This window comes from Sus scrofa, chromosome 1 (genome assembly GCF_000003025.6).
Source record: "Sus scrofa isolate TJ Tabasco breed Duroc chromosome 1, Sscrofa11.1, whole genome shotgun sequence".
In the NCBI taxonomy this organism is placed as follows: domain Eukaryota; kingdom Metazoa; phylum Chordata; class Mammalia; order Artiodactyla; family Suidae; genus Sus; species Sus scrofa.
In genome coordinates, this window is record NC_010443.5 from 208,866,468 (window position 1) to 208,890,597 (window position 24,130).

A 24,130-nucleotide genomic window follows, 5' to 3' on the forward strand; every position below is an offset into this window, starting at 1 on the left:
TCCAGTTCTTGTTCTGGTTTTGGAATCTTGGGCTCTGAAGGCAGAGGAAGAAAGTAGAACAAATTTCCGATGTTTGATGACAGCTTATATGATTTTGCCCCCTTAAATTTCCATGGGCTTACTTTCCCAACCAGAAGATAGTCAGTAACAACATTGCGATAACCAACACCAGCTTCTCATAACTTGCATCTGTAATTACAACTTTCTTCTTGTCAGATGACCACTTTTAAGCTTGTCTTGCTTTAATCCTATAATTGACCACCTTTGAAGACTAAGGAATAGCCCATCACTGTTTTCCCAGCAGAAAATAAGAAAAATAATCACATAGTTGAATGAAAAATCAAAACCCCTAACAGTTTAAATCTTTCTCCAAGCAGGAGGAGATTTCTGGAAAAGAAATAAAACACCAAATATTTTTTCCAGAAACTCTCACTTCATTATCCTTGTAAAAGAGTTTAAATTGCGGAATTACCTCCTTCTGTGGTGTGTCTTTTTAATTCTGTCTGTAATGTTATATAGAAATGCTCAGTGTCCAAAGCTTGGAATTTATTAAAAAGTAGTTGAAAACAATGCAAATCCCAGCCAATTACCAAAAAATAGAGAAGTAAAAAAAATTCTCGTTCTGACCTAGTTCAACCCTATAACCATTTCAAAAAATCTCAAAAAGATACAATTTCAATAAGAGCATATTACGATGAAGTTTCCATCAATTTTTCTTATCTGACACATAGAATTTCTTGAGGCTGTCAGACACACAGAATAGACTCCATTTGCATATTTGTATTATTTCTAATTAGAAAAAATAAGAATTTTATATATATATATATATATATATTTTGTATTCATTGGGGCTGCATTAAAATCATTACCTAAGATATATTCAAAATACATATAAGAGATCCATCTATTTTAGACAATGATTTTAGGACAGCTTCAACATAGGGATTATGTACTGATTTTATACATTGCCAGAAAATTTTATATAAGCTTCCAGGATAGTATGACCCATAGCTGAATAGCTGTCATGAAAATAAATATGGCAGTAAAATTATTTTCATTTAGAGAATGTGCACATTTTATGAGTTTGCTGCACTTTTTCACATTTTGAGGGAAATTCTCTCCTGGTTTTGGTGCTTCTTTGACACCATTTTTAAAATATTATATTAAGCTGATTAAGATGATTCAGTGCTGCAGGTGTTACCCTTGTACAGTGAACTGTTAATAACATAATCAGTCACACTTACAAAGTGATTTAGCATCTGGTTCAAAACTCCCTCTTCTAGAGGGCCTGGTAGGTGCTAGAGAATGTTTCAGGGGAAAAATAAGCAATATTACTAATGGTATGCACCGCAGTTGTCATCAAATGTTTATTGTTTCCATTTCCACTTCACTTTGCTTAACTGCCAAAGGTCCTTGTGAAAGGTCAGTGCCGAAGGTGATAATAAGACATCGCAAGTCCATAGGCCCCTTTAGATCACGGGGTGTTATTTTTGAGCATTAATTAGCAAAGTCATAAGAATAGTCAGGAAGATGGGGAGTGGGCATAGATGTGAAACACACTTCAGAGCGAGAGTCAAGGCAACAGTTTACAACAGGAAGCAAAGAAGATTGTGTCTAATTAGAACCTCAGGGGTAATTTCAAAAGGCCTGGTGTAATTACCTGAGCGGGAAGGTAGCCAGATAGAGGGTAACACCCCTAGTCAGGAGAAAAGTTCTATTTATATTCACAAACTCATTCAACTATAATTTCTAAGTGCCCATGAAGGAAAATAAGATTTCTACCTTTCAAAATGTTGTGTTAAGTATATTTTAAGGTTCTGTGAGCCACAATTTTTACTGGAACTTTACGTCATTAAACAACAAATGATGTGTTAATTCAATATTAAATTTAGTCCCTTTTTGAGTTAAAGGTACAAACTGAAATCTCTATTCTAAAGGGTTCTTGCATTAAAACCTAATTTAAAATATCTACAAAGTCATCACACTGATCATGTTTTAATCAGAGCTTAAGTTAAAAAAGTGGTTTTCAGATTCAATTTTTTTTTTTCTAAACAAACCAAAAGACTTAGAATGTAGGAAAATATGATACCAACCATTTGGCAGATTTACTTTAAAATTTACAAATATGCCATTTTCCATTAATTCATGACAAAAGTAAAATATACTTGAAGAGAAAATTAATGTGAGATCAGTGATTCATTTCAACATTGAATACCATTATGGTCTAGGTAACATAAATGCACATTTTTTTTTTCTGAGAGACATGCATGTACAATCTTCCTCAATTGTGCTTACAGGAGAGAAAAGCTTGCTTTGAAATTTAATTGTGCAATGCTGACAGGCAATAAAATGTTGAATCTCTTAATATTTAACATATAAAGTATTTTTAAATTATTCTAGGCAATTGGTTTCTATGCTAAAACTAAAGACAGCAAATAATTAACATTTCACCATGCTGTGCAATGTAGTTGCTTGATGCTTTTATATTCAAGTTAGGAGTGATAGAGCCTTCTGCTTTTATGGACTCTTGAGATCCCTAATGTGGTGTGGCCAACTGTGATGTGAGTTTTACTGCTTTGTCTTATCAGTGATTTTAACTTGACACTAGGTCAAGGCCATAGGGCCACACTGTTCTCTTTGGAGAACAGAGACATTTGCTTTGTTTACTAGTTTGTGATTATTGTGTGAGACAGCTTTACTACAGGAACTGTTATTGCCCCTAGTCATTGGAAAGCCTACCTAATCAGCAAGTTAAACGTAAGTGGCCCTGGAGAATGAAGACCACTGAGGATCAGGAGACCTGCAGCCACAAGTACATCCTGCTGACCAGCAGCAGGCATTTGAGCCCTGCCACAAGGGCTAGTGTCATGTTGGGAACTCAGAGAAGAAAGGATGACAAGGGAAGTGAGATTAGTTATGGTGAGAACATGTCTCGAAATGTTAGAAGTAAGACATAAGGGAGTCAGGGGTATGTTCTCTCCTACCATGTCTTGGACTTTGACACTCAAGAAAGTGACATTCCCAGCAAGGACTTTTGTCTTTGGAACTCTTTCTTTTGACTGAAGTCTCTTTCCCTGCCTCAGAGGAGGCTCACTCCCTGCAGAGAGATGAAAAGGAGCAGAGTTTGAAAATTTCATTTCCAAGCAGACCCAAATTCCAAAGTCTAAGTCATTTCAGTAACAGAAGAAATAGATCCTTGATTCTGTAAGTGTTCAGCTCCCTGTCTTTCTGCTCAGGTGTGGGCCTCACTGTGACTCACCTTCTAGGAAGCTCCCACCCTTGGCTTCTCAGTTGTCATAGAAAAGAACATGGGGTAGGCAAGCATAGGAAGAAACCTAAGAAGAAACAGTCAAAATGTTGGTGAGTGGTCATCTCAGGGTTTCATGAAATCAACTCTTGCATCCATAGTTAGGCAAAATTTAAATTGCTCTTTCTTACTCTGACAGGGTTTAGAATCAATGAGAATAAAAAAAAATGAACATTCCTCTTTTCTACATGCTAAGTCACTTCTTGAAACTGATACCTTTGGCTTACTGTTTCTGATTCTAATTACCCTTTCTCTTAACTATTATTAAAGCTTATATTGATCAGCCATTGAGTTATGTAATAGCATTTCACTAAAATCAGAGTCTCTAGGAAAGAGTAGAAGTATTTACTGGAAATCTAATTTGGCTAAAAGCTAAGCATCTGGCAAGTTCCTGACTTCCTTAGCTTAAGATTTCTAGACCCAAAAGGCAGAGAAAGTATAATCATCTGAATATTTAGATCCTCTTTGTATTAGGTGGGGATAATGTGTCTATGTAGTCCTTAGGAACTTGATAATTAGGGGAGGGAAAGACTGAGCATGTTAAATGGGCACTCTAAGACATTAGGAGGGTGGGGTTGAAAAAGTCAAAACAAACACACAATAAACACAAAAAAGGGCTACTTCCATGCCCTAAAAATATCTCAAAAATAAAACTGGCTGATAATAGCAGAATGATGTCAAGACTTCAATCCTAATTATTTTTTCACAGCAGATTATAATGAGGAAGGAAAGTAGAGGCATGTAAAGCAGAAAGATTTTTCTGCTAAGTCCAGGGTAGAAGAATTATGTGGGAAAGGGAACCAGGAAGGCTTCTAACCAGGAAGACTTTAGAAATGGAATCAACCTTTAAGAAAGTGTCAGAAGGTGTTCTCATTATGGTTCAGCAGGTTAAGAACCCTAGAGTGTTCATGGGGATGCCACGATGTTCATAGCCCACTCAGTGGGTTGAGGATCCAGCATTGCTGCAAGCTGTGGTGTAGCTTGCAGATGCAGCTAAGATCTGGTGTTGCTGTGGCTGTGGTGTAAGCCAGCAGCTGCAGGTCTGATTCGAGCCCTAGCCTGAGAACCTTTATATGCCATGAGAGCAGCAAAGGGGAAAAAAGAAATGTCAGGCTAGATTCTGGCATGTGCTAAATCATGGGAAAATTGGGGGGGGGTGCATAGAAGAATGTTTTTAAAGCAATAGAATTATTTTCAGATTATAGAACAAGCTTTATAGGACAAAGCTATTTTATTTTGCATCATAAGTATAGAGTGCCATCATTTTTTTTTAAGTTGTGGAAATCGAAATCCAGGAAACAAAGATATAAGCAACAGCACACAGCTAATAAGTGAAGAACCCAGGCTATACACCAGTTCTTCTTTTCTTTTCTTTATTTTTTAATTTGAAATATAATTGATGTAGAGTTCCCATCGTAGCTCATCCTAAACAAATCTGACTAGCATCCATGAGGATGCAGGTTTGATCCCTTGCCTCACGCAGTGGGTTAAGGATCCAGCGTTGCTGTGAGCTTAGGTGTAGGGTGAAGACTCAGCTTGGATCCTGCATTGCTGTGGCTGTGGTGTAGGCCAGCAGCTACAGCTCAGATTCGATCTCTAGCCTGGGAAACTCCATATGCCATGGCTGCAGTCCTAAAAAGAAAAAAAAAAAAAAAAAAGGCCAAAAAAAAAAAATGAAATAGATTTGATGTATGATATCATATAAGTTACAGATGTAAAATATAGTGATTCACAATTTATACTATATTTACAGTTATAAAATATTAGCTATATTCCCTGTGTGGTACAATATAATAGTTATTGTAGTTATAGTTATAACTTATAGTTATAACTTACTATAGTTACTTACTATATAATATTATGTGCCTCTTAATCCCCTACCCCTGTATTTCTCCTCCCTCTTCCACTCTTCCCACTGGTAACCACTAGTTTGTTCTCTGTATCTATGAGTCTGCTTCTTTTTTGATATATTCACTAGTTTGTTGTATGGCAAAACATGGACATAATACTCTTTGACATAAATTGTAGCAATATTTTTGGATCTATATCCTAAATCAAAAGAAATAAAAGCAAAAATATGCAATTAGGAAATAATTAAAAGCTTTTGTACAGCAAGGGAAACCATGGACAAAAATAAAAGACAACCTACTGAATGGGAAAAAATATTCATAAATGATATGGCTGATGAGTAAATATCCAACGTATGTATAACATTTCATACAACTAAACATCAAAAACAAACAACCCAATTAAAAAAATGGGCAGAATACCTGAAAAGACATTTTTCTAAAGAGGGCATGCACATGGCCAACAGACATAAAAAGATGCTCAACATCACTAATCAATGAGGAAATGCAAAGCCAAAACACATTCAGGAGTTCCTTTGTGGCTCACAGGATCTGGCATTGTCACTGCTATGGCTCTGTTTATAGCTGTGGCACAGGTTTGACCCTTGGCTGGGGAACTTCCACATGCCAGGAGCACAGCTGAAGAGACAAAACAAAATAAAACAAAACCGCAGTCAGAATGGCTAGCATCAAAAAGAAAACAAATGCCAAACTTTGGTGAGGATTTGGAGAAAAGGGAGCCTCTTACACTGTTGGTGGGAATGTAAATTGGTGCAGCCACTATAGAAAATGGAATGGAGACTTCTCGAAAACCTGAAAATAGAACTACCATATGACTGAAGAATTCCACTCCTGGGTATATTATCTGAAAAAAAAAAAAAAACCCAAAACATTAATTTGAAAAGATGGTATACTACTTAGTCATAAAAAAGGATAAAAATTTTGCCATTTGCAACAACATGGATGGACTTAGAAGGTATTATGCTAAGTGAAATAAGTCATAGACAGACAAATACTGTATCACTTATATGTGGAATCTAAAACATTCAACAACTAGTCAATATAACCAGCTTTTTTGAATGTGCATCCTACGCCCTCCTCAGTAAAATACTGAACATCTCACAGGTGACCCGCAATCTATAAGGGACTCTTCTTAGGTCTATTAACCAACTACACAAGTTCTGGCTCCCAGATCTTGGTGGTGCACGGGAGAATCAAGGACTGTTTAAGGAAGGCAAGCACCACCCCCTCTAGCTAATCATTGTAATCCAGTGATACTGGCCCAGTGGTGCAAGAACTCCTAATTTTTTATGTGAAAACTACAATTTCAGTATGCAAAATCCCCCAATTCTTTTTGTTTTACATTTTAAAAATGTCTTTATTTTGGGAGTTTGTGCTGTGGCACAGTGCATTAAGGATATGGTATTATCTCTGTGATGCGACATTGCCGCAGCTATGGCATAGGTTGCAGCTACAGCTTGGATTTGATCCCTGGCTCTGGAACTTTAATATGCCACAGATGTGGCCAAAAAAAAAAAAATCCTCCCAGAACTTGTCTATTTGGTTAATAGACCTAAGAAGAGCCCATTATATATTGCAGGTCACCTGTGAGATGTTCACTGTCTTACTGAGGAGGACATAGGATGCACATTCAAAAAAGCTGGTTATATTGACTAGTTGTATGTTTTAGATACCAAAAAAAAAAAAAAGAAAAACCCATCAAAAAATGGGCAGACAGTCATCAAAACAGTGTGGTACTGGTATCAAAACAGACAGACAGACCAATGGAACAGAATAGAGAATCCGGAAATAAACCCTGACACCTATGGTCAATTAATCTTTGACAAGGGAGGCAAGAACATAAAATGGGAAAAGGAAAGTCTATTCAGCAAGCATTGCTGGGAAACCTGGACAGCTGCATGCAAAGCAATGAAACTAGAACACACCCTCACACCATGCACCAAAATAAACTCCAAATGGCTGAAAGACTTAAATATACGACAGGACACCATCAAACTCCTAGAAGAAAACATAGGCAAAACACTCTCTGACATCAACATCATGAATATTTTCTCAGGTCAGTCTCCCAAAGCAATAGAAATTAGAGCAAAAATAAACCCATGGGACCTCATCAAACTGAAAAGCTTTTGCACAGCAAAGGAAACCCAAAAGAAAACAAAAAGACAACTTACAGAATGGGAGAAAATAGTTTCAAATGATGCAACTGACAAGGGCTTAATCTCTAGAATATATAAGCAACTTATACAACTCAACAGCAAAAAAACCAATCAATCAATGGAAAAATGGGCAAAAGACCTGAATAGACATTTCTCCAAAGAAGATATACAGATGGCCAACAAACACATGAAAAAATGCTCAACATCGCTGATTATAAGAGAAATGCAAATCAAAACTACCATGAGATACCACCTCACACCAGTCAGAATGGCCATCATTAATAAATCCACAAATAACAAGTGCTGGAGGGGCTGTGGAGAAAAGGGAACCCTCCTGCACTGTTGGTGGGAATGTAAACTGGTACAGCCACTATGGAGAACAGTTTGGAGATACCTTAGAAATCTATACATAGACCTTCCATATGACCCTGCAATCCTACTCTTGGGCATCTATCCGGACAAAGCTCTACTTAAAAGAGACACATGCACCCGCATGTTCATTGCAGCCCTATTCACAATAGCCAGGACATGGAAACAATCCAAATGTCCATCGACAGATGATTGGATTCGGAAGATGTGGTATATATACACGATGGAATACTACTCAGCCATAAAAAAGGATGACATCATGCCATTTGCAGCAACATGGATGGAACTAGAGACTCTCATACTGAGTGAAATGAGCCAGAAAGACAAAGACAAATACCATATGATACCACTTATAACTGGAATCTAATATCCAGCACAAATGAACATCTCCTCAGAAAAGAAAATCATGGACTTGGAGAAGAGACTTGTGGTTGCCTGATGGGAGGGGGAGGGAGTGGGAGGGATCGGGAGCTTGGGCTTATCAGTCACAACCTAGAATAGATATACAAGGAGATCCCGCTGAATAGCATTGAGAACTATGTCTAGATACTCATGTTGCAACAGAAGAAAGGGTGGGGGCAAAACTGTAATTGTAATGTATACATGTAAGGATAACCTGACCCCCTTGCTGTACAGTGGGAAAATAAAATTAAAAAAAAAAAATGGGCAGAAGATCTAAACAGACAATTCTCCAAAGAAGACATACGGATGGACAAAAAACATATGAAAAAATGTTCAGCATCATTCATTATTATAGAAATGCAAATCAAAACCACTGTGAGGTACAATCTTACACCAGCCAGAACAGCCATCATCAAAAACTCTACAAACAATAACTGCTGGAGAGGGTGTGGAGGAAAAGGAACCCTAGTACACTGTTGGTGGGAATGTAAATGGGTGCAACCACTGTGGAAAGCAGTATGGAGATTCCTCAGAAAACTAAAAATAGAACTACCATTTGATCCAGCAATCCCACTCCTGGTCATCTATCCAGAGAAAACCATGACTCGAAAAGACACATGGACTCCAATGTTGATTGCAGCACTCTTTGCAATAGCCAGGACATGGAAACAATCTAAACGTCCATCAATAGAGGAGTAGATCAAGAAGATGTGGTATGTATACACAATGGAATATTACTCAGCCATTAAGAGGAATGAAATACCAGCATTTTTAGCAACATGGATGGACCAAGAGATTATCATGCTAAGTGAAGTCAGTCAGACAATGAGACACCAACATCAAACGCTATCACTGACAATGTGGAATCTGAAAAAAGGGCACAATTAACTTCTTTTCAGAACAGATACTGACTCACAGACTTTTAAAAACTTATGGATTCCAAAGGAGACAGTTTGGGGGGTGGGGGGAAGCACTGGGGGTGTGGGATGGAAATCCTATAAAATTGGATTGTGATGATCATTGTACAACTATAAATGTAACAAATTCATTGAGTAATAAATTAAAAAAAGAAAATAGCTTTTTTAGCAGATTTTTCTCTTCATACTCAGCTTAATATCATGTAAAAAATTCTTGACTCCTCTTTTCCTAATATACTTTGGCCATACAACCTGGAGAACACTGTATTCATTTATGGGTTACATTTGACGCAAAGAGAGGTTACACACCTCACTCAGAAGAGAGAACAGAATTAAGATTTGAAAGCACATTATCTGTGCAAGTTTTGAAACATGAGTTAACTGTTAAGAAATTACATTACCCAGGCCACTAGTATAAACAAGTTAAATGGAATAGGAGCAGAAAAATATTTCTATACTACTAGGGGAAATATCAGTTTAAGCCTGATAGTGAAGGAAACTAGCAGCCTGCCTCAGGATATGCAACACAATGGGGAAAAAGGGGGGATGGTGGTGCGCTGGAGAAGCGAGGACTGTTTAAGGAAGGCAAGCACCACCCCCTCTAGCTAATCATTGTAATCCAGTGATACTGGCCCAGTGGTGCAAGAACTCCTAATTTTTTTATGTGAAAACTACAATTTCAGTATCTATGCAAAATCACCCAATTCTTTTTGTTTTATATCTAAAAAAGTCTTTATTTTGGGAGTTTGTGCTGTGGCACAGTGGGTTAAGGATATGGTGTTGTCTCTGTGGTGGTACCAGTTTGATGCCACATTGCCACAGCTATGGCATAGGTTGCAGCTACAGCTTGGATTTGATCCCTGGCTCTGGAACTTTCATATGCCACAGATGTGGCCAAAAAAAAAAAAAAAAAATCCTTTGTTTTTACTCTTATACTCACTGGAAAATTTGACCTAGCATAGAATTCTAGGTTAAATAAAGTAAGAAGGCAAGCTATAGACTAGGAGAAAATATTTGCAATACATACCTGAAAAAGCCAGGTACTTTTTAAAGACTTCTAAAAATCAAGAAGAAAAAAAACCAACCCAATTTTTTAAAATGAACCTACACCTGAATAGGAACTTCCCAAAAGGAAATAACCAAATGGCTAAGAAGTATGTGAGTTATTCAGTATCAATACTCATTAGGGAAAATCAAATTAAACTCACAATGAGGTATGGCAGTGCACTGATCAAAATGGCTTAAGGTGAAAAAATTGATAATACCAAGTATTGGCAAAGATGTAGCAAAACTAGAACTTCAGAATACACAGTTTATGAGAGGGTAAAACTCTTTGAGATACTGAATAACAGTTTCTAATAAATCAAACACACATGTACCTATGATAACCCAGCAATTCCACTTCTGGGTATACACTTGGAAGAAGAGGTCAAACAATTCACAAAACTTGTACAAGAATGTTTGTAGTACTATATTCATAATAGCCTCAAGCTAGCAATAATCAAAATTCCTACAAAAAGGAGAATGTATAAACAAACCATACATAATAATACAGTGGAATATTTCTCATCAATAGGAAAGAATGAACTACTACTACACCCAACAACTTGGATGAATATTAAAACATATCAATCCAAATAAGCCATACCCCCCACACATATATATATATTATATATATATTATCTGGTCTAACATTTAGGTCTTTAGTCCATTTTTATTTATTTTTGTATATGGTGTTAAAAGTATTCTAATTTCATTCTTTTATGCATAGCTTTCCAGTTTTCCCAGCACCACCTATTGAAGAGACTGCCTTTTCTCCCTTGTATATTCTCGACTCCATTGTATATTCTTAACTCCTTTCAGTAATGACAATATGTCATGGGTTTACATCTGAACTTTTTATCCTGTTCCACTGATCTATATGCCTGTTTTTGTCCCAGTGCCATTCTGTTTTGATGATCATAGCTTTGTAGTATAGTCTTAAGTCAGGGAACCTGAATGTTCCCAGCTCAGTTTTTCTTTCTCAAAAGTGCTATAGCTATTCAGGGTCTTCTGTGTTTCCATACAAATTTTAATTTTTTTTCTAGTTCTGAAAATCACCCAGTTCTTATGTATTGGCCCAGTTAACAAAACACACTGCCAACAACAACAAAAATCACTGTGTGAAATGAATCAGCTATCTCCAAACTTGATCAAGCCCATATGCCAACATTTTGCTACCTCTGAAGTAAAGAACTTAGGGATGTTTTTTTTGAACAAGAGAGAATTCTAATAGCCACCTCCATTTTTTAAAAGAGATATTAAGTGAAAGAAGGAATTAGTTATTATTTCTAGATGCAGAATGAAGATTAACATTTAAGGGAAGTATCTAAGCCAGAACCTTCTAAAAGAGATGTCTGAAGATGTTCCCCAAAGGCATTACTTTAGTGAACTGCTGTTACTACTGCTACTGAAAGGGATAATAAAATTCTAATGATAATCAGGAAAGATCTATGAAACCACAAGAATGTTGTCTTCTGCATGCCCAAATCATGATGGACCTTCTTAAATAAGTATAGACCTTGTACCACTAAAATTCAAAAGAATTTGTAATTTAGCTGAAGAAGGATAAGAGAAAAATAAATAAAATGATCAAGGAAATGGTGCTACTCCTTTCTAAGAACAAATATAAAAGATTAAGTACTTTAGTCTGTAAATATAAATAGAGGGAACATAATTAATAATCAGCACTTAATATGCTAACATGAAGTCTGCTTTTCTTAAGAAGTTATAATGCTTCCCAATGCTCTGACTTATTTTCCTGGGTTGGCCGTCCCCTCTGACCACCATGGACTTTCACAACATTTGAGGAATTTGTAATTCCATGGAAAACACTTGGGGAGCCCTGCCAGAGATCATAATCTCAGAATATTTGAAGTAAAATAACTCAGAGATCGTCTAGTCCAATTTTTCATTTTCTGATGAAAGCCTCTGTAGAATTGATATTTGTCTATTTTCTAGGTAGAGGCAATGACACTAGAATGCACAGATTTAACCCTACATAATTACTTTACGCCATATTTCCTTAGTCTTTAATCAGCAATGAGGAGGCCAGCTGAAGGTCAACTTCAGTCAACATTGAAGTAGGAGGCCACTTCTTGAGACTAAGAGAGAGAGAAATAAAGAGAAGTATAAGATAGCAAAAGCAGCAAGAACACTGTGAACTGTATTCATACTTAACAGATCCTGCTTGTCCCCCCCAGTACACCTATCACCACAGATCTATTCTAGAGCTGGCTTCTTGTCCAGGCCCCTGACATCAGATATAATGTAAGTAAATAATAGCACCCCTGAGCTCAGGCAGATGTAAAAATCGTTAAATAGAAAACTTTGTAATATTCATATTTCTGCTCAGTGGGAGATCAATTTACAAATTAGATGCTAAGCAGGAAGTGATTATTCTTATTAAATGATGTGTAAGTGCTTTTCCTTTTAGCATTTGCCATGACCAAAGCCTCTGACCTCAGAGGAAAAAATATGTAGTCCAGAAGAAAAGCAGTTATAGAATGTGAAGGTAGGAAAAGGTATGGCTATACAATCACACAGATGTTTTCATCAGCAAATCCAACAATTACATAGCTTTTGTCAAAAGATGTTGGCAGTAGGGAAGCGGAGGTATTTGTTCATTCATTAAATATTTATTGAGCTGCTACTATGTGCCAGACACTCTAGGCGTGTTAGAGCTACTACAGTGGATAAAGCAGATATAGTTTCTGCTCTCATGGAGTTTTCATTCCTTTTGAGAGTGAAGAGAGAGCCATATACAAATAGAAAACTAAATAATATGAATTCTAATAATAACTGTTAGAGAAAAAATAAAGAAGGAAGGAAAAAAATATGCACTTTCAGAGATGATATTTAATCAGAGATTTCAACAACACAAGAGTGCCAATGAACAAATAAATGGAGAAAGAATTTCTGGGGAGAGAAAACAGTGATTACAAAGGTGTGTTCTAGAAAGAGCAAGAAGATGAGATAGTAAGCAAAGGCAAGCGTACCAACTCTTAAAACTTATAGCTGATGATTAAAAAGGCTATATTTTCAACAAAGGTATTTTTAAAAACCCCAAAGTTAAAAAAAGTACTAACCTCAAAGAAAGACTTGAAACACCAAGTTAGAGCAAATTGTGGAAAAACAAGATTCATGGAGCAAAGATAAGAAATGCCAGAATTAAAACTAGTTATTCACCATTAATCCTTGCAGATTATTAATGGTTTCTGTATGTGGCAAGAACTGTAAGTTGTTATCATATGTATATGCTTATTTTGCTACAATGTATAGAATTTTAATACAGAGTGTGAGTATAATAATTATTGACAAATACTTAATCTTAACAAAATTCAAGGTAAAGAATTCCCTAGATAGTTTTATGTAGAGAGTCCTAAAATCCCACAGTCACTGTTTCATTGCCTACTTTCATATGCCATTGGAGTGTAGATTGATATAAATATCCTGGCAAGCTATTAGGCCTTAGTGTATAAAGAGCCTTGAAAAAGTTTATGCCATTAGACACAATAATTCCACTTCTAGGAATCCATCCTAAGGAAATAAACAAAAACAGACAAAGATTTATGGGCAGGGATAGTCACAATAGCTCTATTTATAATAGTGAAAAATTAGAAACAGCCTGGATGTCCAACAACAGAAATTACTGTACATCCATATGACGGCATATTTTGCAATCATTGTAAACTGTGATTCTAAAGATTTTTAAATAAGAACAGTCTAATGAGAAAAAGTAAAAAGAGAAACCCATTGAAAAGTTATATATACAAGATATGCAAAAGATGTATATGTCCATACATATGATAGAGAAAGGACAGAGAATTTACACCAAACAGCTTAGCAATGGATAATTTTTATTTCCATTGTGATGCTTTTTTTCCCCAAATTTTCTACAACGAGATCCTGTCATTTCTATAGATGGAAAAAAAAAGTTTTTTTAAAAAAATGTAAAGATTTGGCTATCCTTGGAAAGTTCTCCTTTCATGGAGGTGAGCTGATTACTTCTTTTTAAGTCTGCAACTTTTCTACAGAAGATGTCATCCTGACACATTTGTAGCCATTGTCTGGGTCCAGAAGTTGTACTTGTCTTGAGGCTAAGAGTTTAGATTTTAAAATCTAAAAATGCTTAGGTCCCAGCCAGTTTTCCACAGTTTATCCCACTCTGTTTCTAAGAGATGCTCTTTGAGACAAAAATTTCCTTGGAAAAATAAATTTAGGAGTCTATGTAGTTTATTCTCCTCTTAAAAGCCACAATGCTTGTTCAGATTTTAGAGTTTCCAAGATGTTCTCTAATATAGGAAACTGACCAAATTTATTTACTGAGCATACACCAAACTTGTTTTTTCCTCACATTTTCTTTTAACATTTTTCAGAACTAGAGTTCTATAAAAAATTCTCTATGAACTATAGGAGTAGATATTTTTGAGGTAGACAAATGCTTAAAGGACCATTTTAGAGAATGGAGTATTTGGAGGAAATGTTGGAGAATTATTAAGGCTAAAGCCTTTCAAGTGGATAGTAAAAGTACAGATACACCTGAGGGTTCCCATTTTGCTTCTATTAGAAACTTAATTTTTAGCAGAATCAAACCATTTTTATTTGATATTTAGTTATAGATCCTCTTCCTCTATGTGCCTAAATACAGTGAAAGAGCAGCATAGTAATAATTTAACATTTGTCAACAGAATGAGTGAATTTAAAAATATGTTAGTCTCTAGAATTCCCTCATGGCTCAGCAGGTTAAGGATCTGGTATTTTCACTGCTGTGGTTCTGATTACAGCTGTGGTGTGGGTTCAATTCCCTGGCCCAGGAAATTCTGCATGCCGCGGTGTGGCCAAAAAAAAAAAAAAAAAAAAAAAGAAAAAGAAAAGGTAATTCTCATCCATCACTTTGAATATAGCAGGATGAACATACGCTGTTTCATTTTTTTTTATGATTTTTTCACTGGAAAGTAGTCTTCCACCACAACCATTGTGCCTTCAGAAAGCAGAATGTTGTTAATTTCATTTTCAAGTAAAAACCAAGGAGGTTAAGTGCTCAAGGTCACACAGCTATGCTTAGTCTTCATCCAAGATTTCTTGGCTCCTTGCTTCTGGAAAGGAAGAGGTGAAGGTGGCTGTCTGAGGTGACATGTCTGGGAGAATAGCCAGACACCAGCCCCTGGAAAACATCTCATTTTCATTCACCCTGACAGTCACCAAGTCAGCCACTGAAGATGCAGAATTCAAACCCAGTTCTCCAACACTCCCTTCTGTTCTGCTGTCCTTGTAACTGGTATTTCAAAAATGTTCTGGTTTTAAAATCAAGATTTATTATTCTGCCATAAATAAAACAAAACAAAAACAAAAAGGTGCAATCTCAGTGTGAAGTTAAGCACAGCCAGGACTTTCCCTCCCCATTTGGAGGTTACAACTCTCTCTCTTTCTTGGATCAGAGACACACGGGGGCAGGAAACACAGCTCTCAGGACACTCAGACCCTTCTTTTTTGGCAGCTAACAGCTTCTAACCAGAAATCTCCCTCCTGCCTTCTTCATCAGAATGCCTCAATGGTTTTTAAAACAGTATTGACCTAAAACAAATAGACTGCCAGTTATTGCTCCAGCAAAAATGGCTTTAGTAAGGATCAACGAAGAATTCCAACTGAGGATCTGCAACCGTGGTCAGCCTTGGGCAACATTTCCCAACAGTAAGGAGAGGAGAACACATTTAAAGAGGGAAAAGAGGAAGTTGGGAGGGTTCTCATAAGCAAAGAATTCATTGGAGGAACTGAGAGTTGGAAGAATAGTGGCTTTTCATTGGCTACATTGCAACAGTCTCTCATTGGCTGGGTTCTTGCCAGGCAAGAAGAGAAAGTCTATTTAATGTTGGGCTCTATTATCCAGTAGGGTATGAAAGCTCCCTCTTCTGGCCTCCTGACTCTATTTTTATTGAGGGTTTTTAAAATTAATTTTTACAGTGATTTTAGACTCTACAAAAAATGGGAAGAGCCACTGTCTTCAGGCTGCTTTTGCCTTCAAACCTTCCAAAAATTCCTAAGGTAGAAAACATAAAAGTTCAAATACTACTTAAAATTGGGGAGAGGAAAAATATAAGAAGAATATGCAAAAAAAATTGTAATAATAATAGCAGTGGCAATAACCATTACAGCTACCCTTGAGTGCCTTTTGTCACTCACTTTGATAAATACTTTTTTCACTCTTTTGTGTAATCCTACCTTATGAGGTAGATCTTACAGATGACAAAAATGATGCTTAAAGGAGTAATAAATATCTAGTTCTACCCAAGTCACATAACTAGTGAAATGGCAGTGCCAGAAGCTCACCTACCTCCTTCCTCCTAAGCCCCCATACATATTATCTGCATTACTCACTCTAACGAATTCAGAACAGGACCCTCTCCTGAAAAGTCAGGATGGCAGTATGCTTTGTATCAGTAAAATTGGTTAGTTCTTAAATTAGTGACATCAGTGGAGTCAGACATCAGAGGTCTAGTACATGGGTAGGCCTGTTAACTTTTCTCCTCTCGTCAAGACTGGGTCTCTGACCTCAGCCAGTTGGCCTCCATATAAAATGTGCTCTTAAGAGATTAGATGACAACCCTGGATGGCTTTGTGAAATCCATCAAAACTACACAGAAAAAGGTACCTAAGGTGAAAGTTCTGCTATTGTTGTTCAGTGCCATCAACTTTGCACTGAGAAAGACAGGGTTATATAAAACCTTGAAGTTAAGTCTATCCCTAAGGAACTCTATGGTCTGAGCACAAAGCTCTGTTGATGATATGGCCTTAGTACAACAGTTTGGCAAATAAGGATATTTTAGTTTTAGCATAAGATTAAAGGGTTTAAAAGTTTTAGTACAAGATTAAAGAGTTTAAAAGGTCCATATGAGGTGTCTTGGAATCCAAATGAGGCAAAGAAGAAACGAAAATTTTCTTTTTATAGAGATAAAAAATTAATTGGTAATTGCTTGAAAAGTACACTTGTTTTAAAAATGTAAAAAACAAAAACAAAAACAAAAAAGAAAGGCTTACCTAATATTACATGAGAATGTAACTGACACTATATAATACATAATATTTCTTCTAAAACTTTTTAAAATGTTATACTCGATTGTAAGAATCTCTATACAAAAATGATGGAAGCAAGGTAGCTTAATATTGTAAACACTTTGCAACTTTTATAACTTGAACATATTTTAGCTTGAAATAACTACTTTGAAAAGGACTCAGTTGAAATAATGGTACACCTTGAAGGAATCCATGGACATAGGTTGAGAACCAGCCTCTTTCCTTCTTGAATTTAGTAAGTGATATTGATTTAAATTCAGCCATTGGCCATGTACAGCCTCTAATGACATCTTTGCATCTGTTGTAATCTAGTGGTCCAACAAGCTATGACTTTCAAATACTTTACCCAAACTGCTATTCCATTGGAGCATCTCTTTTTAAATTAAAAGTAAAAGATTTCAATGAAAATGAAGAATGGATTTCTGTGTGTCTACACAATGTTAAAAATAAAAAGGAAAAGGATTTAAGCACAGAAAACCCCAGGCACAATTCATCAGAGGACAGTTTTTTGCCAAGTGCATGAGAACTGAATGCTTTTCTCTGCTATATCTAAAGTTTCAGACATTGCACTTTTCATCCCCACCTTAACTTTAAAAAATTTTTTTTTCTTTTAAACAACCTCCTCCATACTGACCCCTTAAATAGTGTAAACAGCCTGCCTCAGACGGTACAAAAGCATAGTAATGCTGGGTTAAAGTTGGCACTTCATCCTTAACTCCCTCCACGGAGCCCCTCTAACCTCCTTTAACTTTGAATCTCCTGGCTTTTGTCACTTTAAACCAGATCCTTCACGTTCTTGGGATGTGAGCCCCGCCCCCCACCTTTTCGGGTAAGGGGGAGGGTAATGAATTTAATGTTATTTTTAACTGAACTATCTAGTTAACCTTGGGGGACATCCCTAGAGCTGAAACCTATTCAAGTCATAATAGCTCAGCAACTCGCTCCCGGCAGACAGCTCTGCAGAGTCAGTCTGGAAAAGCTCTTTAAAAGCACAGTCTGCCTGGCCCTTTTCTTTTGGTTTCTGTGGAATTTTTCTTAGTAACATTTTTTAGCTGAGGGGGTTACCAACAATTGTAAACTAAGGACCAGGAGGAGAGGGTCGTGGGAGGGCCATTTGCTGTGCTCCTGGAAACAAAGCCCCCCAGTTTGGAGCAAAGGAGCACACGGTGGTTCTGGAGTTGATGCGGACTGAGATTTTAAAATACAATGAAAAGTAGTGCCTCTTTGTTGATTATACTCACCTAGGCAGTCACTGACTTTTAAATTAAACTATAAGAATACAATTTAAAGAAAGGTGCGCTGAACTACCTTCCAAAGGCCTTCATGCTCACAGAGGGCAGGGCAGTCTGTGATAAGCAGCCTCCTAGGATTCTAGTAAGTTGCTGCGACAGTCTTTCAAGTGGAGGTTGATTCTGAGCCTGAAGAGATCTAGCTAGAATCTGGTGCTGCTTTGGCCTTTAGGAGGGAGGTAGAATTGTTCTTGCCCCTCCATAGTGCACAAGCTCGAAAGGGCAAAACAACAAAGCCAACTTTCCAGCCGTGTGTGTGTGCGTGTGTGTGTGTGTGTGTGTGTGGTGTGTGTGTGTGTGTGTGTGTGTGTGTGTGTACAAGCAGCAGAAAGTATGTAGTCCAGACCCGATTCAAAAAGACTTGTCAAATGAAAGAGAAGTGCACAAACATGTCTGTACTTTGTCCTCTGAATTTTAAAAGCATCTAATGTTACAGAGCTCATGTGAACCTTATTTAAAGCACAGCCATCCACAAAGTATTCCCTTTATGGTTTTAGTGGCTGTCTTCTTTCCTTGCTGTTCAGGACTATGATTATTTTATAAGCCCTTTTGTAGCTGAGTTTATTTGACTTAACCTTTTAAATGTAGCTTTGTTTCTGACAATACAGGAAGTATAATGCCAAAGGAAACCTCTGCATGAGGGGCTGATATAGGAGGCAGGCACATGAAATAAGAAGTCTTGGGCAGACAGTCAACTTATTTGGTAGTTTCTCAATTTTTCCAGTGTGACTATCTATAAAGCTGAATGCCAAGTTTTGATTCCTCGGTTTTATGAGGTTGCAGAGGTAGAAAACTAATCCTTGGCTAGGTGTTCTTTTTTTTTTTTTTCTGATGAAAAATGCAGGCATGAAAAACAAGGTGCAGCATCCGTTTTCAATTAAAAAAATAAAAATTTAAAACCTCTCCCTCTGGGCCTGGTGCTGAGCCAGGTGAGGGAATGGAATGGGTGTGGTCACTGAGAAAGTAATAAGATGAAAATACCCTTTCTGCTCCAAGTAACTTTATATGCTTTCCCCCTGCCCCTGCTTCCAATAAAGGAAGTTACACTGTGCTATCATTTTATTTCAAACTTTTTTCCTTTAAAAATTTATTTACTTTGAAATGTTACTAATTCCCAAGGACACTAGATTTGATCTCTATTTTCTCTGTGCATCTCTGTGATTTCTATTCAATCCCACAGGGGTAAATATTTGACATCCAGCCATTCCCAGGGGTGGCAGACCAATGTACTAAACACAGAGTCGGTTCACTTCACCAAGAGATGAAGTCAGGCTCCAGGGGGATAAACAGCCGTCCATAAATAACCTCTCAGAAATAGCTTAGGGAACATGTCCTGCAAAGAAATCCTGGCTCAGTACATTCTATTTTGTTTATTTTGCATAAAAGTTTTCTTTGTCTAGATCTGTACCAGCATAAAAGCACTTTCCAAAAAAAAAAAAAAAATGCAGTTAAAAAAAAAGAAAAAACAAGAGAAAAGAAAAAAAAAAAAGTCCCACCTAAAAGGAAATGGACTGTTTCCTTTAAAATGCCAAGAGAAAACCAGCTCACCTGACATGCTAATGACTAAAGGGTAGTGAGAAGACAAAAAGGACATGGAGGGAATTTCATGCCAAGTCCTAATACTCATAACCTCTGTCTGAAGTCTCGCTATGGATGCTTCAGATGGAACCATTTCCGAATCTGAGTTCGAGAGGCAAATCTAACTCTTGTCAGGAATGATACACGCTTCAAGGCTTAGCATTTGGCCAAATATACTGACCCATCCGTACTGTGAGGCAGCTTGAGTTTCTTTTTGATAATCTAGAGGAGATATACCGTTTTAAAAGGTTCTTTTGGAACTTCAGTCTGCATTTTAGTGACATGGATTAAAGCAAAGGGGCAGTGTGGTGGGAAATTATCAGATGGATTTATACTATGTATTGTATCCACTTGTGAGTTTTGTCCTTTAGCTCAGTTTCACTTTTAGCACCTGAAGAAGTGATCCAGTTTATACATTTGGATGACTTATGTATATATACTTAGCCGAATTCAGATGGATTTATAAAAATAAACTTGAAAGTATGAACTTAAAAGACCCCCCTCCCTACCAAAGTGTCAATTGATAAGTGCAATTTTTATATGAACAATTACCTCCTAGCTTGTTAATAGTCAGGTACCTGAGTTCTTATGAATTTTAGTCAATTTTCCTTCTCATTTCTTTGGTTTCTGTCTCATTTTTATTATCAGCACCCTAGGGCAAATTCTCACCATTTCAGAAATGTATCATTAAAATAGTCTCCAAACCTGGCTTGACTGCCTTCAAGCCCTCCCTAACACTGCATCCCCATCTCTACCTCTGGATTAATTATCTTAAAATCATGCTTTAAATTCACCCTACTTGGAATTTTGTTGGCAGCCCACTTCCTAAAGGAGTGAGTTCAAACTCTAACTTTCCTCTGCCATTCTAATTGCATGTCTACTTACTTCTCTAACCAAATTTAGAATCTTTAAAAAAATCTTTCATGTTCCACTTCTTTCCATGTATTTACTCATTGTCCCTCCTTGGAATGTCCTTCCTTCAATTCGATGGCTCAAGGTCTAATTTAAACCCAACCTTCTTCCACAGTGACGTCTACTTTTTTCTGAAATGCTATGAAATAATGTACCACTTACTCTGGATTATGGGTTTATTTTGCTATGTACCTCATAACCCTAACTAGATTGTAAATTTCTTGAGGACTAGAACTGGGTCTTGAAAAATCTTTATATTCTCTTATCAATATTTGTCCACAGTTAGCGTGAAGAAGCAATTCCTTCCTCAGGCCTAGTTTAACTATTAATACGTGGTTATCAAGAGGAACATTCCTTTGTTGAGATAGCTTTGTTTTCTTAAATAGCAAGGTTATTCTAAACTTCAATAACTCATAGAGGAGATCGCCTGTCTAACCAAAACTGGACATGGTGGGCAAAATCTGTGGAAATGGCAGGAAAAAAAGCTTATATATTTTCTCTTGTTCTCCACTCAAAACAATTTGTTTACCAAGAAAGAATTCTTGCTTAGGATGTCTGTCATGTAAAGAACCCAATGAGGAAAGAGCCCAAATCATAGGCAACTGGCTTCAACAAATTAGCCTTATGATGTAGCCCAGATTGCCTAGGTTCTGCTGCAGTTTCCTTTTGCTATATTCAAGCTCTTAGTAAAGTTACATTGAATGTTACAGTCATGTGTTAGATAAGCTATGGAAAAATGAAGGAATGGTCATCTATCCAGGGTTAAAAGGAGAGTTTTTCCCATTGGTGGCTGATATGATGCTAGCAATAGTGGTTGGAGAGACAGGTCAATCCTAGAAGTGTGGTATCTAGAGTTTGGGGGTGTACGGGATGTTTAATTTTATTAAGAAAAGTGGCATTTTCTTTTAAATTCTTATTGTAAAAAGTATAATTTTAAAGACATAAACAGAAATAGTTATTTATATATTGATTTAAGTGTAGTAGACTTAAAAATCTATGACCTACAATACAGATATGTAGAAAGATAATTTCTATAACAATATCCTATTCATAAGCTCCTACTTCTGCTTAGTTAAGGAAAAAGTTTAAATTTTCCCAATTTTGTTATTAGTAACTTTTGGTTTAAGTTTTTGTTTTTTTAATTGACATATAGTTGATTTAAAAGGTTGTGTTATTTTCAGGTGTACAGCAAAGCGATTCAGTGATACATACATATCTATCTATTTTTTTTCAGATTCTTTTTCCTTATATGTTATTAAGTATAATTCCTTGTGCTATACAGTAGGTCCTTTTGGTTATATAGTAATATATATATAGTAGTGTGTATATGGAGAGTCCATCCACTCTATGAGTTATTGAAGCTTAGAATAACCTTGATGTTGCAAACTATGGCACAGAAAGATAAAATCTGGTTCTAGATCTTACGCAATTCCCTTATTAGCCATGGACTGCCAAATTGTGGACTTCTTTTACATGACTACAGTAATATCAGGCAATATAAACCATGGTAAAAGTCACTTTTAGTGATAAAGAAGGCCACTAGGTAATAACAGAATATAGAAGAAAGTATCAGTTAAAAGCATACTTTTAAGAGCATATATCTAGATGCAGAAACTGACACTGCCATGTCCTGATGTGTAATTTTGTATAAATTATTTACATTCTCCAAAGTTAAACTCTTTTCTCAACTGTATATTGGAAATAATAATGTCATTCTCTTAAAGCTATTGTAAAGATGAAAAAAGTTAAATTGTGTAACATACACAGATTCTGTGTATCAGATAGTAAGTTTAGAGTCAGCTGTTGTACATTAGGGAAATGTAATGATTCTGAACATGTATGCATCTAAAAGTGAGCTCCAACTATATAGAGCAAAACTGACAGAATTATACAGGTTGGTTGATAAATCAGGGTGGATGAACAGTCCTAGTTGAAGAGCTTGACACATTTCCCTAGAAGTGACCAATGGAGCAGAAAAAAAAATGAAAAAGATTGGAATAAATGAATGTAATTAATGTGCCTTGGATAAGCTTGAAATTTGGTGATCTTCAAATTTGAATCTGAGCTTCTTGAAAACTCTTAAAACTGTGAAAGCTTATCAGTTTGAATAATTTTTATTATTGGGAAAAAGAAAACAGTATTTCTCTAGGTTTATCATGTTACTGACACTTGAGTAATCATGGTGAAACATCTTTATGCTCAACTTTTTAGTTTCCTTCCATTACACTGACATACTAAATATATAAAAATCCATACTTTAATTTGACATAAATCATTTATTTCCTAAATCTGACGTTGCAAACTCTTTACTCACTTTGTAGATCCCTCAGCCAACAGTACAGGCAAAAGAGAGGATAATGCTTTCTTTGGAGGCTGATGAATGTTCTCTCCAGTGGGACGTTTCTAGCACAGCTTTTTTTCCACCCTCCAAGCAGATCTTCCCTTAGTCTGTCTTGGAGTGAGACAGAGCAGGTAGAAATAGACCTGAACTTCTTAGTATTAAAACATTTGCAACAACTCCTATTTATATAATCTCTTTTAAGTTTTGTCATTTTTTTCTCCCAACTTTTGACTATCTTTTAAAACATTACCATTTGTTTGTTTGTTTCAATGAGATAATTTTCATCTTTGTGAAGAATCACATTATTTTTTGTAATTGAAAAAAAAGGCTAAGTATTAGACTAGAGCCAGAGAGAAGGAAAAAGTAGCATGATTCAGCTCAAACCTACTAAACAATCTCAATGGTACATAAACTCCAGGCAACTCGAATACCCTCTGGAGAGTAACATTTCATGCTTAGGAAGAAGTTATTTACTTCGTGCAGGAAAGTACTTTGCTCCAAAGAGGGGCCCTGACTCACCATAATATTGGGTTTGGCCTATCAAGGGACTAGACTTAAAATATTTTATGTTCTCAATTTATTTTCTCTCACATCTGGATTAAGGATAATTTTTCTAGACCTGAATTATGGAAAATGTCTCCTGTCAAATACAGATGCCATATACTTGACTGTAAACATATTGGTCTAATTGCAAAACTTACCAGGGGGAAAGTTAATTATTTAAGGTTGGGTCCAAAGTAGAATTTCCCCACCTTTATGTAAACCACAAACACATATCTCTGGGAACTTAAGTGTTGAACTCCAGCGCCTGGCAAAGAGGCATTTCCTGCTGCTCCCTCCCATGGGGAGACTCCAGCCTTTGGCTAGGGGCTGTTTCCT